This window comes from Cebus imitator, unplaced genomic scaffold (genome assembly GCF_001604975.1).
Source record: "Cebus imitator isolate Cc_AM_T3 unplaced genomic scaffold, Cebus_imitator-1.0 Scaffold476, whole genome shotgun sequence".
Lineage (NCBI taxonomy): Eukaryota > Metazoa > Chordata > Mammalia > Primates > Cebidae > Cebus > Cebus imitator.
Genome location: NW_016107791.1, coordinates 989,675 through 1,004,934, shown reverse-complemented (window position 1 = coordinate 1,004,934; position 15,260 = coordinate 989,675). Strand labels below are relative to the sequence as shown.

At 50.5% G+C, this 15,260-nt stretch overlaps 1 long non-coding RNA gene across 1 annotated transcript in view; it reads right to left on the bottom strand.

The window, feature by feature from the left end:
- Window positions 1-11,633: 11,633 nt before the first annotated feature.
- Window positions 11,634-15,260, bottom strand: part of LOC119468707 — a 34,823-nt gene continuing 31,196 nt past the window's right edge. The window contains exon 3 of the long non-coding RNA XR_005197459.1: window positions 11,634-12,535. This is a non-coding gene — a long non-coding RNA (uncharacterized LOC119468707). The remainder of the gene's footprint in view (window positions 12,536-15,260) is intronic.

The window sequence follows — 15,260 nt, the reverse complement described above, 5'->3', positions numbered from 1 at the left end:
CTACAGATTGGATGGCTTGATGTCAAGGCCCTGAGGATGGTTAAAGACTGGACTCCCCACTTCCCCTACAAGTGGTTGTCCAATACCGGCCTGGTGGTGGGTAGTCTTCCGTGGGGCCAGCTCCTGGGGGAGGAAGCAGGAGCCACAGGGCAGAGGTGAGGAATAAAAGAATGTAGTGGATGGCTGAGGTGGGCAGGATGGGGATGGATAGGAAGCCCAGGAGCTGGAAGAGAATAGGGGACAGTGCCTCCTGGGGTTGAGCCGTGGGAGAGGGCCCAACAGTTGGTTTTAGGGTGGGTAGGGGATAAATCACAGTTCTGGGATGAGGGCGTAGAAGTCTGGCATATTGACTGGGGGGAGGACTTGTGGCAGGAGATGGAAATTGCGGTGAGCTATGTGTGTTTCAGATACACAGGGACACCCAAAGGCAAGAGTGAAGACGGTCACAGCCTGGACCAGAAGGCTCGTCTCCCCCAGCCTTGGACTCTGATGCCCCCACCCCACTGCCTCCAAGTCAGGCTGACAAGCCCATGAGATGCTGTGGATGCTTCTGAGGCACCAGAATGGGTGGGTATTGCTAAGGAGGGGAAGGTAGGGCTGGGGAGCCGGCAGGGGCTTAGAGCAGGAGCAGAGGTGGCAGACTGGGCAGTGAGCTCTGTGGTCTCTCTGTGGACCAACATCAGGGCGAGGTTTTCACCCCTGCCCCCAGAGCTACGTGTCCAGGAGCAAAGAGCTGCTTGGATCTTCCTCGGAGTGGTGCATGTGTTAGGAGGAGGAAAATAATGGCTTCTGCCGCAAAACTGTCCCCTTCCTTCTCTCGCCAGTCAGTACTGGATGCACCTTGGGTAGAGGAGTTCGGGGATGCTCGCCTGGGATCCAGCCAGGAGAGGGGGTGGTCTTCACCCCTGCACAGACCTCTAGGTGGCCAATGATCAGGACTCTAGTGCTCAGACTTCAAAATGAGCACAAAGGCATGTAATAATAATAATAATAGCAACACACTCTTATCTTGTGCTTGGCACTGCTCAAAGGACTTTTCAGCCAAAATCCCCACCACCACCCTGCTGCTGCCACCCACATTTTACAGATGGGGAACTGGACACAGAGAGGTGAAGGAATTTGCCCCAGGTCCCAGGGCAGGAAGGGGAGCAGCTGATTCCAACCCAGACGGCCCAGCTCATAGGCCTCTCCTCCAACCAGATGTGGACTAATCTGCTGGAGGGTTTCTGTTACAGCCAGCAAGTCCTGCACTCACAAGATGCTGCCAAAATTGGGGCTGGGTGCTGTTGGGGCTCTAGGATCAGTGCCCTGGAGTCCTGGGCTTAGGAGTTGGGGGAGGCCAGACAGGCAAAGGGGCCCTGGGGGTCTGAGGCAGGCAGCTCAGCTGAGCAGGGCTTCAGGGTACAGAGGGGGGGGCCCAGGCACGGCAGGGAGTGCGCAAGGAATGAGCAGAAGGGAAGAAGGGAGGGGGACTCTCCAGACAGCAGAAGAGTGAGTTGGGAGTGCCTAGGCTGAGGGTCAAAACAATAGCAAATGCAGGCTTCCTCTGGTCTATAAACAAATAAAATTGGAGCCACAGTGGGCACAAACAATGTCCCGGAGACAGAACAAGTTGCCACACGCCCTGAGTAAGGCCGGATGAGGGTGGGCTCGGGAGCTGTTCCTGGCAGATTCCTCGCTGGGCCACAGTGTCAGAGACTCAGAACATGTGGTAAGTTCCAGAGAAGAAGAAAATTCCCTAGCCCATGGGCTGCCTGGAGTTGGGGATGCTGGAAGAGGGAGAGAATGACCTCCACCTACTCGGGCAGGCTCTGACCTTCAGTGAGGACTCAGGAGTCTGTGGGGACTCTGTCATGGAGGCTCACAGGGAGCTTGGTCTAGAAAGGGGGGGCCTCCAGGTCGGCCCTGCTCCTGCCTGCGAGGGACCTTGTGTAGCTCATAGTCTCTCTAAGCCTCACTGGTGACATGAGCACACAGCCTCTAACTATTGCTATTATCAGAATTATCCTCATCTTTGGAGAGCCTTCCCACTCAGGCCTCTGGCTTCCTCCTGGCCTCTGTGGGCAGGACCATCCCAACACCCCTGTCCACAGCAGGGCTTCTCAACCTGAGCACTGGTGACATTTTGGGCTGGGGGCTTCTTTGTTTTGGGGGCTATCCTGTGCATTTCAGGAAGCAGAATTCCCGGCTTCTACCCATTAGATGCCAGTAGCACCCCATCCTGACCACCAAAATCCTCTCAAGACTTTGCCAAAGGTGCCCCCTGTTGAGAGCCATGGGTCTAAATGGAAGACAGGTGAAGATGAGCCATAGGACAGTTGAGCCAAGGTGCTGGACTGGCAGATCCTGGGGTGGGTCTCTTCATCTCTGCCAGGTCCTCAATTTCCTGCCTCTTATCATGGGAAACAGAACTCTGGGCCTCCAAGACAGAAGGAGAGTTGCTGTTTGAAACCTGGAAGCTGTTTTAAGTCAGGTTGGGTGGGTTGTGGGACCACTGACGATCCCATGGACAGCGCTAGGAGGGAGGCGTGTGGTCAGGGAATCCTGCGTGCTTTGCCCCCGTTTGCAGCTCCGCCTCCTCCCTGCTGTTCCTCTCATCTTCATTTCAGTTCATAGTCTTGCAGTTTTCCTCTGTACCATGCTGTTTCATACTGACATGTCATTCATGCCTTTGTACAGTCTATTTCCTCTGTCTAGAGAAGTTTTTGTGCCTTGTCAATCTCTTGAACTCTTACTCATTCTTCAAAATCCAACCTAGGAGCCGCGCTCCTCAGTCAAACTATCACTGACCTCCCTGACCAAGTGAACTGTTCCCTTCATGGACCTGTCTCTTGCCCTTCTCTCTCCAACTCCTGGCCTCAAGCAATCCTCCCACCTCAGCGTCTCAAACTGCTGTGATTACAGGCCAGCCCTGCCCTTCTCTCAGTAACGTTTTATTGTCTGTCTACTCTACTAGACTCAGAATTCCTGGCGGGAAGTTCCTTGAGTTCAGCGACATTCAGCACAGAGCCAGGCTTGCGGATCAGCCCAGTCAGTGTTTGTCGAGTTGAACGTAATTCAGAGGCAGAAGGAGATTCAGCCCATCAAGGAGTCCAATGCCTCTGCCAAGGTAGGCTCTGACTTGCTGGGGGAGGAAGACTGCCCTTTCTCACCACGAGAACTTGCAGGATACCTCAATATAAACTAACATTGGAACCCACAACAAGCTGTTCACGGGGCACCAGCTGGTTCCAAAAGTGGAATTCTAGAACCTTAAAATTGCAAGGGAGCTCTGAGAGCCAACCTTTACAGGCAAGGAATCTGAGGCCCAACGAAGTGACAGGCCTCTCCCTCGCACACCCAGATAGTTAGTGACTCAACTGGGACAAGAATGTAGGTTCCTACAATCCCGGCTTGGGGATTAGGCTGCCTCAAAAAGCAAGCTGGGCTGGGCGCAGTGGCTCATGCATGTAATCCCAGCACTTTGGGAGGCCGAGGTGGGTGGATCACCTGAGGTCAGGAGTTCAAGACCAGTCTGGCCAACATGGTAAAACCCCATCTTTACTAAAAATACAAAAATTAGCTGGATATGGTGGCAGGCCTATAATCCCAGCTACTTGGGAGGCTGAGGCAGGAGAGTCGCTTGAACCTGGGAGGCGGAGGTTGCAGTGAGCCGAGATCATACCATTGCACTCCATCCTGGGCCACAAGAGCAAAACTCCGTCTCGAAAANCAGTTACTCGGGAGGCTGAGGTGGGAGAATCGCTTGCACCCTGGTGGTGGAGATTGCAGTTAGTGGAGATTGTGTCATTGCACTCCATCCTGGGCCACAAGAGCAAAACTCCGTCTCGAAAAAAAAAAAAAAAGCTGACCCCTCCAAAGTGTAGCCCTAACTCTGAGGAGTTACAGGGTGGGAATCAGTGTCGCACATCTGCACAGTGGGGACAGTGCAGCTGGATTCCAACGCAGACAGCCCAGCTCATAGGCTTCTGAAAAAGTCGGTAAATGTCACGAGGCACAGTGACAGCACACAGTAGGTCTTCACTAAGGCAAGGTCCTGTCCTCCCGGGAAGGTGCCCGCACTGAGGGCTGTTGTACAGTTCAGAATCAGGAAGTTTGTCACAGGCGAGGAGCCAGGGTTTATAACAGGAACTGCCATTTCCTGAGAACATGATGTTCCCAGAGGCCAGCCCTCCCCTCCTCTCTCTGCTCAGAGCCCATCCCTCCCTACCCCATCCCTACACAGAGTCACCCATTACTGTATGTTCACTCTGTGCTTTCAGATTTGCAGCCCCAGCCGCAACCTCCCTCCCGAGGACCTGGCCCACGTTCCTCCCCAGCCAGCTGGACTTTGGCCTTGGCTATTACGTCCTTACCCTAAAGAGCAAAGCCCTGAAACCAGGCTCTGGTCTGCTATGTGACACATGGGTGGTTTGTCAGGAGCTGCTTCTAGCCCTTCCCTGCTCCCCTGGGATCACTAGACTTGTCTATAGAACATGGAAGGATTGGATCTGAGTCTACGTGCTTTGTTAGCTCCGTGGGGCACATAGCTGCTTCTCCTCCCCATCATCTGTCCTCCAACCTCCAGCTTCTTGTCTTTCTTGGACTTGTCACTCTTACAAAATTAAATGCTTTTGGGGTCGGTGGCCAAATGCCAGGGAAGTGGGTCTTTCAGCTGCATGGGACTTTCAACTGCAAACTCCCTAGGGCCAAAGACTCAACCTTTTTCTCTCCAAAGGCTCAAGGACACCGCCCACCCTCCTGTTTCTTTCTTTCTATTCTTTTAAAATTTCTTTTCTTTTTTCTGTAGCTGCCACTGTCCACTCCAGGTGTCATGGTGAGATGGAGATGGCCTTAGATGAATATTTTATGAGAGGACCCAGAAGTACTCAAATCTTCCCTAACCTCTCAATGCTTCACAAAACAGGTAAAGCAAAACAAGAGGGTACCTTGTTGCCAGCTAGAGCTTTGACCCTCCCTGCCCTGCCCAGCCTAGGAAGCAGTGCTTTGGGGCCACCTTTCTCCTCAGCTTCTCAGGCCCTGTAGCCTTGCACCAAAGAACCTCTTACTCCTATGGCTACACCTGAGTCTCGGTGTGGTCATAGGAGAAAGCCAAGGCCAGCACCAAGAAGCAGCATGTGCCTCGATGTGTGGGCCTCCGTGACCCAGGTGGCCTGCCAGGGAAAAGACTCAGGTTCACGCTATCTGAATAGGCGTGGGCTTGCAGGAGGGGAAGAAGAAGGCACAAGAAAGAGATGTCTCAGGCTACTTGGAAACAGATGGGGGGAGGAACATCAACAGAGAAGCACCTGCTGTAAGGGAGAGCAGCCCCTTGGCTTTGCCTCCCTGCACTCTGCAAAGCAGATGAGGTCTGGGGAGCCGGCTCCAGGCTCAGCACTGCCCTGGCATAGCCAGAAAGGGTCCATGGCCATGTGCACTGGGGTTTTTAACCAGGCACGGTAACCCCACCCACTAGTACAGTGACCCAGCGGACATCCAAGTTGCCCCAGGAAGACAGGGAGAAGGCACAGAGAGACTTTTTATCCTGAAGAAGGCCACAGCAGCACTCTCTCCCCTGATGGGCCTGGCTTGCTTCCATGTAGTGACTTTGCAGGCTGTTCCCCTTTACCAGGTTCCCCCAAATCTCAATGGAGAATCAGTTAGCTGACAACATATGTCACAGATACAGGAGGTCAGGAGGGTTCTGCAGACCCCACCTTTCCTTAGAGAAGGCCTAGGATGCCTGCTGACCTCTGGAATCCTGGCATTGTGTCCTAATTGGTGATTCCCCCTTCCCACACCTCAGAGGATTCCTGATTCTCACAAATTCCTAAAAAAAAATGACTCAGAAAAAATGAATTTGCAAGTAGTTGGCGTAGTGAAAAAGTGTGGGCTCTGGACTCAGATCTGGGTTGCAATTTCCACTTTCCTGCTACCTAGTAGTGAGGCCCTGGACAGGTTCCTAGCTCCTGGAGTCTGCATTTGCTTATCCCAGGGGATGGGGATGTTATCTTTCTGGTGGTTGTGAGGATCACTATGGAGACAACCTGTAGACTACCCGGGTTGCTCTGTGAGATGCTCTGTGAGTGGTAATGAACAGTTACTCCAGATTTAAAAAGGAACTCAGATAGTAGTAATAAAAATCAACATAAGAAAAGTAAACATTATATGCCAGACACTAAGCTAAGAACTTAAATCTAATCTTATTTAACACTCAGAATAGCTCTATGGAGTAGATATCATCTATTATGAACTGAATGTTTCTGTTCCTGAAAATTTGTACGTTGAAACCCTAACTGGCAATGTGATGGTATTAGGAGGTGGGGCTTTTGGGAGGTGACTGGGTCATGAAGGTGGAGCCCTCATGAATGGGATTAGTGCCTTTATAAAAGGAGGCCAGAGATCTATCTGGTTCTTTTTCTACTGTGTGAGAACACAGAGAAGTTGGCAGTCTGCAACTTGGAAGAGGCCCTTGCCAGAACCTGCCCATGTGTGAGGCATGCTGATCTCGAACTTCCAGCCTCCAGAAGTGTGAGAAATAAATGCTTGTTGTATAAACCACCGAGTCACTGGTACTCTGTTATAGCAGCCTAAACTAAGACACTCTCAGTATTTCCATTTTACAAAAGGAATTTGGGACACAGAGAGGTAAGGAACTGGTTCAAGAGCAGAGCCAAGACTTGAACCCAGAGATACTGACTCCAGAGTGGCCATTTTAGGAAGGGGTAGCAAGAAGGGGCAGAAATGAAGTTGGAGAACTAATCAAACATGGGCCAGAAGTTTGTCTGTTTTTAAGGATGGGATCCCCACTGAAACATATGGTAAAGATCTCATCTGGGAGGAAGCTCTGGGCAGGTAGCCTACCCCATACCCTGTGTTTGCAGACCTCACTCTCTAAGCCATCCCAGGTGGGTTTGGAGTGGAGAAAGTAGTCTCTCCTGTCTTTTGGGGCCTCTGTTGGAAAAGATCATTAACCTCTCACTCAACTCCGATATATCCCAGGCAGCTCAGACCCAGCTAGTGTGGGAGGGGGTAGGGGCAGGGCCTGGCATCCCTCAGAATGTGGAGGGAAAGGTCTTCAGTAGCACACATGCTGGGAGTTTGACTGAGCAGCTGTGATGGCAGCACTGCTGACTTGCAAAAGACATCTGTTGGCATGCAGGCGTTGTGAAGGAAAGCTTGTAATTGCAGCTATAAATCAAATGCAGACAGAGGAAAAACTGTCAACCTTCTTGGAGTTATTTTTTAGAGAAGAGCAGAAAAATGCAGCTGTGAGGTGAGAGCTAGGCTGGCTAGATGTTGGCAGAGGAGGGACTCCTGGAGCCATGGTGGAGGAGGGGGTCCCCTACCTCAGAAAGCATTGCTGTGCCCTTCACTTTCATAATGACAAAATAGCCAAACCCCTGTAGGAAGTGGCTTCTTCACCATGGGGGCTGACCTGGGAGCAGCTGTGAACTAAGCCTAGTTTATCTTTAGCATTCTTGTTCTCTTTCTGGATTTGAGTTCTGGCTCTGCCACTTATAGCTCTGTGCCCTTTGGCAAGTCACTTAAAGAAAATAACTACGTATTGGGTGCCTGCTGTCTGCTAACTCCTGGGGTTGGTCTTCTCAGTTGGAGTTTGCCTTCTTCCTCACTAACAAGAGACTGATTTTATTTGGACTTCCACCTTCTCCCATCCAGCCTTGGGCTTTAGCATAGCTGGGACCATCTCTAGCCCCTGAAGGTGGATCCTGATTGGTTCAAACCAGTGAGAGCAATTCCACTTCTCTTACCTGTGATTGGCTTAGGCATGGGCTTGTGACCCAGTTCTGGCCAGTGAGACTCAAGAGGAAGTCCATAAGGGGTGCTTTGGGAAGGTTTCTGATCTCTTTCTCCTAAGACACTCTGGATATTTTTCATGGAACCACTGTAGGCATCTAGCTGCCAGCCTGAAGCTGACAGCAGCACTGAGGACAGCAAGAGTGGAAAGAACCTGGGTCCTTGATGATGTCATTGAGCTGCTAAATTAACCTTTTCTGGGGCTAGCCTGCCTTGCGGTTTCTTGTTACATGAGATAATACATTTCTTATTGCTTAAGCCCCTTTGAGTTGGGTTTTCGGTTAATGGCAGTTAAAAACATCCCTACTGCTTCTTGCCTCACCGAAAAAGGGGTAGGAAAATAAGTTCTCTCTCCCATGTCAGAGGATCCCATAGCTGGGTGGCTTGATCTCTGAGGTGTCATTCTCTTATAGCTTTTCACTTAGCAAGCCATCCCCACACCACTCAGGGTGCAAACTCATCCCTTGGATGGCAAGATGGGTGGGCTCATGTAACAGCAATTTTGCCTTTCCAACTCACAGCCTGTTTTGCTGGATAAGGTTCGTTATGGCAAGTCTGTCCTCTCAGGCAGATGAAATGATCTGAGGAAGCGCCTGTCCGATAAATGTCTCTCACTGCTTATTTTATGAGTTACTTGAAATTATGAGATACGTTACATGCAAGCTCGTATTGGACAACATGGATGAATTATTAAGTATCCACTATCTAGTTTTGCATTGGAATGTCTTTTGCTCCCTGAATATGAGATGAGGACTGAAAACTCCACTGAACCCTGCTGGATATCTCTGGCTTCCTAATAATGAATAATGGGGACACTGCCCCATCTGGGACTCTCCCAGCTCAACTTTTGCTTGAGGGAGGAGCTGATTAATGTGGGGCTGATTAATGCGGGATACTTTCTGGTGTCAGAAAGAGGAAGATTAAATGGCTATACCTTTCTCTCCCTGCCACCTCCAAGCCAGACAGCTGAGACCACTGAGATGCTTGTCCTGTGCCCATTTCTGACACGCTGAGGGAGAAGAGTGCAGCAGTGTCTGAAAAAGTCCATTTCTGCCCAAGAGGACTTGCAGCTTCACTCCTTATTTGATTAATGCATCCTGGACAAGTAGGCTTCTGTTGAAACCCTGGAGGTCAAAGAGTTCAAGTCAAACAGCTCCCAGAGGGGATTAGAAAGACTGAAAATGGACTGTCCCCACTGCTGTCCACAATTAATTCCTTCTAGAGAACTCTGTAAGTTCTAGGCTGAATCTGGGAGCCGTGGATGCCCTGGGGAGGTCAGGGCGGTGGTAGCTCCGAGTCCAGCTGAGCCCCAGTGGGGTAAGAAGTATCTGCTGTCTTCGGGGCCAGCCTCATCAGCTTGCAGACAGAGGTGGACCTCAGCCAGGAGAAGGCAGGGAGCTCTTTTGGACTTCACATGACCAGCCCTGTCGTCCTCATGAGGGCTTCTTCTTGCTTTTGAAAATAGATCTTGTTTTGCTGTAGGTCGTAAGTTATTTCCCTGCTACCTTTAGTTAGAGGGAAACTCAGATCAGCAACTCAGACAGCAGCCTCTGAAATCTGCCTAGGTTCAAATCCTGTTGCACCATTACTATCTGCATGTCGGTGGGCTTTATGTGACCACTCTGCATCTCTGTTTCTTGTCTGTACAATGGGGAGATCACAGCATCTCTCATGGAGTGGCCAGAAGTGTGAAAGAAGGTGGCACAGGAGCCCATTCGGAGTTGGTGCATAGCTGTGAGCTGCTATGCTGGTCTCACAAGGCTGGGCTTTCTCCCAGGACTTGGTGACCTGGTCGTCTTGAGGTTTATCCGCCCCCGCCCCATCTGTCGGACACACCTGCGTGCCTCGTGCTCTGACCCCGGTCCTGACTCTCATTCCGCCCTCATATGGACTTTGTGAGGAGGGTGGTCCTGTGTTAATGTTTTCATTTGAATGATTTCCAGAGGTTAAGAAGGTTCGGGGGCAGCTGAGCATGTGTCCCCATAGCAACCCTGTGAAAGGGGGATGGGTGTGTTTTTAGAACCCCCTATGTGGTCCTGCCTGCAGTCCCATGAGAACAGAGGAGAACAAGTAGCACCTCCTAGTCTGCAAAACCAAGGTGTGGAGGGCCAGGGGCTGAGCAGGGAGGGGCTGGCAGGGAGGACGAGCTGGTGGACAGTCTTGGGGCACCAGAGCGAGGGCTCCAGCCACAGACAGAGACAGGGAGAAGGGCTCAGGCAGGTGGCTCACAGCCTCACCTGTCTCACTAGAGAGGAAACTCACATGCCTGTGAACCTAAGGCAAGAACACTGGGCAACAGATGTCATGAATGATGTCTCCCCAGGACTCTGGGGAAGAAGTGAGGGGTGAGGGATACTTAGGGAAGCTCTCCAAGCTTTTGTTCCTCTCTGAGCTGTACCCTGGGTGCCTGGCCCCATGTTGAGATGGAGTCCGGGGCTGGGGGAAGCACCCATCATACCCAGATGGTCACGCCCTTGGTCTATCCTTTATCGTGAAAGAACCCAGCAGGGAAGGGCACAGGAAACCCGGACATCTCTCCTTTGATGGAGCTTAAGCAGTTCAGAAGGTGGAACTGAAAGGAATCCATTTCTGTGTTTAAGCCCCGAGCCTGTGGTACGCTGTTCTGGCAGCCCTAGCGAGCAGATACAGTGAGTCCCCAAACCTCCTTCCTTCCTCCTTGGATGACCTTTTCTTCTAAGGACATTGGTCAGATTGGATGAGGGCCCACATTTTAACTAAATCACTTCCATCTACGCTCCATTTTCAAACATGGTCACATTGTAAAGTACTGGGGGTTTTGGCTTCCACATGTGGGTTTTGGGGGAACAGTTCAGCCCCGTAACATCGCCTCCCCCTTCCTCCTTGTGGAGTCACTGAGTGCCGGTCGTGTCCCATGACGGAAGGTTATAGCTTTGTCAGGCAGCCCCTCAGGCCCCTTGCCCCCACCGCTTTCTCTTTCCCCCCACCAGCCCCCAGCCAGGTGGAGTTAATGGTGCTGAGCTTTACCGCCTCTGAGGACTGCACAACCCCTCATGGTTTCCCCCCAGCCGCCCACACCTTTGTCAATGGTCCCTCTGTAACTTTGCTCACTCGTCCACTCTGAGTGGTGCTGTTTCCTGCTGGCCTGCCTGACGCCAGGTGTGTGAGCCCTCCAGGCTGCTCCGAGGATGTCCATGAGGTGGGGCTGGGGCCACCCCCAGTTCAGCTCTCCCTTGCTGAGAGATCCTGCCCTGGTCACTTACTAAAGGCATGCCCTCATGTGATAACAGAGCAAATGACTTTCGTCCCCCGCCTCCGAGACTCTGCCGTGAGGAACCTCCGAGGCCGCTCCTCCACAGACACCAGCTCCACGCCTGGACGTCCTACAGGGCAACTCCTGTCCCTCCTCCAGCTCCCAGCCCCCACTCTCTCAAATTCCTGCTATTTCTTTTAATTCAGTGCCCTCCACACTCTTGCATTTTGTGTTTCCTTTTAGCTCATTGAGGCCATTCCCTAAGGGCTTCACATTTCACACCGAAGAGGCCTCCTGGTACTGGGCCAAACGGACGCCCTCCATGGGAGACTCTGCCACCATCTTGTAAACCAGCGATTCTCCGTCTTCCGCATGACGGCCTCTTTTTACCTCATATTATGCGATGACCCTCTTTCCATGTACTGTGTAGTCTATGACATTCGGAAGAGGTAGCCTGCCTTTGTTTATCTGACCAGGCATGCTGTTCTTGGATATCCATGGCATTTGTGCTTTGTTAAACACATTCTTAGATCCAATTCCTCCTTTCATTTCCCAGTTCTCAGGCATTGTGTATGGTTAAAATTCGGAGATGCTCAAAGTATGATTTCACCCATCACACGGTTTATTCCCCTACAAAGATGACATTTTTCTTAGGTTCACAATGCTTAAGGAGGGGAGAACATGAACAAATCTCATGGGGAATGTGCTGGGTAGACAGGGTGTATTAGTCACAGAGTGAGTGAGTTCCAAAGTTACTAAGTCTACTTGCTCCATTAGGATGGCAGCAGACCTCTCTGGAAAGCAAAGGCTCATTAAAGTGTGGTATGTCTCTGTTATAAGAACAGCTCTTGGGAGAGACGTCCAACACAACGGAGCTTCACAAAGGCACATAGGGTCCCTCAATGTGAGAGGGCGGCAGGGTGTTGTCGGGCGAGGTGTCCAAGTTAAAAGACTGGCAGGGTATGGCCCTGTCGAAGAGGGGCTGACTGCCACAGCCCAAGGTCTCAAAGTGTCTGTCAAACCCTTAGGTTTTGACTTAGTTTGAAGTTCCGTGGTTGAGTTCAGTAGCTCACACAGAGGATTTGATGAGGTGTGATGTCACATTCTCAAGGGGTGCAGGGTTACACTCCAAGTTCCTGTCATGGCCCAACATGTCACTCATGTAGCAAGGCTTATGTTCGTGTTTGGAATCATTTCCAAGCTCCTTAAGGTCAGGAATGTGGCAGTAGTCTGTGTACGTGGTTTCAGTCACCTTCCACATGGAAAGCTTTGACTTCCCCTGAGTTATTTGGAGCAGATGGTCATAGGTTTGCTCAGGACCATCGTTCAGAGGGATTCACGGAAACCAGAGAAGCTCTCTTAAGGCCTTGGAGCTCATCCGAAAGGGAGCAGCTCCTGGGCCTGTTGAATGTGGAGTCCATGCTGAAGGCGCTACAACAGGAGGAGCTTTGTCACCAAACCTTCTGATAGCTGCTACTTGCTTTTCAGGGGTTTCTGTGCAACATCCTACAACTCATGTAACAAGACAATGAGAACTCTTGTTACATTGAGCCTGACAAAGGCCAAATTCCCCAAAGTCTGGCACAAACACTAGTCACATGGCATCCTCCCCAAAAGAAGTGTTGAGTGGTCAAGGAAATTTGGAAAACACGTTACCCACCATTAATGCATTTAGTGAAGTCTCAGAATCATGCATAAACATATTCTTTTTTTTTTTTCTGAGACAGAGTCTTACTCTGTCACCCAGGCTAGAGTACAATGGTGTGATCTTGGCTCACTGCAACCTCCGCCTCTGATTCAAGCAATTCTCTCACCTTAGCCTCCTGAATAGCTGGGATTACAGGCATGCACCACTATGCTCAGCTAATTTTTGTATTTTTAGTAGAGACAGGGTTTCACTACGTTTGCCAGGCTGGTCTTGATCTCCTGACCTCATGTGATCCACCTGCCTCGGCCTCCCAAAGTGCTGGGATTATAGGCATAAGCCACCGCACCCAGCCAATTTTTGTATTTTTAATAGAGATGGGATTTTGCCATGTTGGCCAGGCTGGTCTCAAACTCCTGGCCTCAAGTGATCTCCCTGTTCTGGCCTCCCAAAGTTGAATGTATTCATTTTTAAAATTCAGTATTTCCCAAACTTATTAGATTTTTAAATATATGATGTCTATATATATATATATATATACACCAATAAACATCTCACGAAGCTTGAGATTCATGGAATAGACTTTAGGAAACATTGCCCTAAGAACCTACAAGGCTCTTATGATTAAAAAGAAAAAAACGCAATTATCAAAGTTGGTCCTTGCTTTATAATAATCCTTTGAAAATTGTTGATATAGATATGAGAGTTAACTAGAGTGTGGATTAATGAGGCCACCCTCATCCTTTGATTGGGCTAATCAGTGGTAGTCCTGCACTATAGAGTAGTAACACAGGAGAAAACACTAATTAGGTCAAGGAAGGCTTAGTTAAAGTCTTGAGTGACAGGTTACATTTTTACCACTGTACAAATAAAGAAGTTAGGAATATTTAGGACCTCCTGTGACTCTTTTGAGAGAAAATCAACAAGGAAGATTCGTCGTCTTCTCCCAGACTTTGCCTTACAACCCTTTTTGAAGCCTGGCTCCTGAACTGGGGGACAGGGCCTATGTTCTTAGATTCCCACCTCATAGGCTACCTGGCAGTGACAGGTAGTGCGGAGGCAACCTGGAGTGCAGGCCTACCTTTCCAATTCTATTTATTTATTTTTGAGACATATAAATAATTTCAATTTATTTATTTTTTATTTCCGGATCTATTGCCCAGGCTGGAGTGCAGTGGTGCAATCTCAGCTCACTGCAAACTCCACTTCCTGGGTTCAACCAATTCTCCTGCCTCAGCCTCCCGAGTAGCTGGGATTACAGGGACCTGCCACCACACAATACAATTTTTTGTATTTTTAGTAGAGACGCAGTTTCACCATGTTGGCCAGGCTTGTCTAGAACTCCTGACCTCAGGTGATACACACACCTCAGCCTCCCAAAGTGCTGGGATTACAAGATGAGCCACCACACCTGGCTCCAATTTTCTTTAGAACGAAGGTATGTGAAACAGGTGGTCCCAACTCTGTGCCATTTTAGTGCCTGCATTGCCTGAGATGGTTTTCCCAGGTGCCAAACAGGACATAGCAGGGTCACAAGTGCTGCAATCTCCCTCCTTCCCTACCCTCCTCCTCCCATCCTCACCCCTCACCCCAGCCTTTCCCCAAGGTCAAGACCCTGCGGAGAGAGGCTGGTGATAATATTCAAGGTGTAGCTGCTGGAGGCAGAGGTTCAGGAACCGCTAACTTCCCACTAACTCTGGAGCTGCAGCAGGGAGGTACTGACTGCTCCCTAATAAGGCACCTGCCTTACAGAGACAGAGAGAAAAGGGAGGGGAGTAGGTGAGACATGAGGTCGGAAATGAAAAGGTCAAGAACTAGGGGTGTGTGGCTGATCTGGGCACCCGCTCCATGCATTTCCAGGGGAGACTGGCCTGAGCGGGGACACAGAGCTTTCCCCAGCTTCCCACTGCAGCAATCCCTCAGCCACCGGTGAAAAGGCTGCCTGGTGGCGGGTGCTCGAGGACAGGCCTTTGAGTCACCTAGCAGGGCTCCTCACCCACAGGGCTGAACTTGTGTACACAGGGTTCCTTGTGAAGCTGCTTGCTTAGCTTCAGGGAGTCGCAGGGATGTGCATTTGTCTCTGGTTGACAGCTGCAGAATGAGAGGCAGGGGACAGCAGCAGTCCCAAAGAGGAGGGTTGCAAAGAAATCAGAGGAGGAGAGAAGGTGCTCACAGCCAACAGCGGCTACGCAGACAAAGTGGCTTTTGGAGAGGGGCAGCGAAAGGGCACAATACCTTCAAGTCCAGTGGCATTATTCAAAGGCCCTCATAAGAATAACAATAAAAATAATTATAAGGCTTGGCATTGGTGGCTCAAGCCTGTAATCCCAGCATTTTGGGAGACCAAGGCGGGTGGATCACCTGAGGTCAGGAGTTCGAGACCAGCCTGACCAACATGTAGAAACCCCATCTCTACTAAAAATACAAAATTAGCCAGGCTTGGTGGTGCATGACTGTAATCCCAGCTAATTGGCAGGCTGAGGCAGGAGAATTGCTTGAACCCGGAAGGTGGAGGTTGCGGTGAGCTGAGATTGTGCCACTGCACTCCAGTCTGGGCAACAAGAGTGAAACTCTGTCTCAAAAAAA